A 2,045-nucleotide genomic window follows, 5' to 3' on the forward strand; every position below is an offset into this window, starting at 1 on the left:
CCCTGCCCTTGCTCTGACTGATGATATTGAGCTTTTCCATTGTGTCCACAGATGTAGTTGACTTGATTCCTGCGTATTCAATCTGGCAAGGTCCACATGTATAGTCGCCATTTATTTAGGTGAAAAAGGTATTTGCAATGAAGAAGTCATTGGTCTTGCAAAATTCTATCATGCCATCTCCAGTGTCATTTCTATCACTAAGGCCATATTTTCCAACTACTGATCCTTCTTCTTTGTTTCCAACTTTCACATTCCAATTACCAGTAATTATCAATGCATCTTAATTGCATGTTCAGTCAACTTCATACTGCATAAAGTTGGTAAAAATCTTCAATTTCTTCATGTTTGGGCTTAGTGGTTGGTGCATAAGTTTGAATAATAGTCAGATTAACTGGTCTTCCTTGTAGGAGTATGGATATTATCCTATCACAGCATTGTACTTCAGGATAGATCTTGAAATGTTCTTTTTGACTATGAATGCAAAGCCATTCTTCTTCAAGTTGTCATTCCTGGCATAGTAGACCATATGATTGTCCGATTCAAAGTGTTAAATAGGAGTGGGGATAAAGGGTATTCTTGTCTTGCTCCTGTTCTCTGGCAGAATGCTTTCAGCCTCTCTCTATTAAGAATGGTCTTGGCTCTTGGTTTTATATAGATACCGTTTATTATTTGAAGAATTTCCCTTCTATACCTGTTTTATTGAAAGTTTTTTTTTTATTTACCAGGAATGGATGTTGGACTTTATTGAATACCTTTTCTCTGTTGATTGAGATGATCATGTGATTCTTTTGTTTTATTTATGTGGTGGATTACATTGATTGATTTTCTAATGTTGAACCATACTTGCATACCTGGTATGAATTCTACTTGGTTGTGGTGTATTATTTTTTTCACACAATGTTGAATTCTATTGGCTAGAATTTTGTTGAGAATTTTTGCATCTGTATTCATGAGAGATATCGGTCTGTAATTTTCTTTTTTTGTGGTGTCTTTGCCTGGTTTTGGTATTAGGGTTATGCGATTCATAGAATGAATTTGGAAGTATCCCTTCCTCTTCTATGTTCTGAAATAGTTTTAGTAGTACTGGTGCAAGCTGTTCTCTGAATATTTGGTAGAATTCTCTAATGAAGCATCTTGGCCAGGGTTTTTTTTGGTGGGGGTTTATTACCTTTTCAATCTCTTCTGTTATTAGGAGTCTGTTCAGATTTTCGACTTCAATTTGTGTTAGTTTAGGAAGGTAGTGTGTTTCTAGAAATTTGTCCATTTCCTCTAGGTTTTCAAATTTGTTGGAGTATAGTTTTTCATAGTGGTCTGTTATGATCCTTTTTATTTCAGTCGGGTTTGTTGTAATGTCATCCATTCATTTCTTGTTTGGGTTATTTTCCTCCTCTTCTTTTTTTTGTCAATTTGGCCAAAGGTTTGTCAATTTTGTTGATCCCTTCAAAGAACCAACTTTTGGTTTTGTTGATTCTTTCTATTGTTTTTCTATTCTCTATTTCATTTATTTCTGCTCTGATCTTTATTATTTGCTTTCCCCTGGTGGCTGTGAGCTTCTTTTGCTCTTCTCTTTCTATTTGTCCGAGTTGTAAAGCTAATGTTTCAATTTTGTTCCTTTCTTCATTTTTGACGTGTGCATTTGTTGCCATAAACTGGCCTCTGTGCACAGTATTTTCTGTGTCCCCAATGTTTCGGTATGATGTGAAAATATGGAACACTTCAGGAATTTGCCTGTCATCCTTGCACAGGGACCGTACTAATCTCTGTATTGTTCCAATTTAAGTATATGTGCTGCTGAAGTGAGCACTGTTAAATTATTTTTTGGTTACTGTCTTAGTCATCTTGTGCTGCTATAACAGAAATACTACAAGTGGATGGCTTTAACAAAGAGAAATTTATTCTCTCACGGTCTAGTAGGTTACAAGCCCAAATTCAGGGCGTCAGCTCTAGGGGAAGAATTTCTCACTCTGTCAGCTATGGAAGAAGGTCCTTGGCATCGATCTTCCCCTGGTCAAGGAGCTTCTCAGGCACAGGGACTCTAGGTCCAA

General features: G+C 36.4%; 1 non-coding gene across 1 annotated transcript; it reads right to left on the minus strand.

Annotated features, from left to right (window-relative positions):
* Positions 1–1,700: 1,700 nt before the first annotated feature.
* Positions 1,701–1,804, minus strand: LOC126063324 (U6 spliceosomal RNA). Its single transcript, XR_007514269.1, has one exon. It is a non-coding gene; the product is annotated as a U6 spliceosomal RNA (small nuclear RNA).
* Between the last annotated feature and the right edge of the window lie 241 nt (positions 1,805–2,045).

This window comes from Elephas maximus, chromosome 19 (genome assembly GCF_024166365.1).
Source record: "Elephas maximus indicus isolate mEleMax1 chromosome 19, mEleMax1 primary haplotype, whole genome shotgun sequence".
NCBI classification, from domain to species: domain Eukaryota; kingdom Metazoa; phylum Chordata; class Mammalia; order Proboscidea; family Elephantidae; genus Elephas; species Elephas maximus.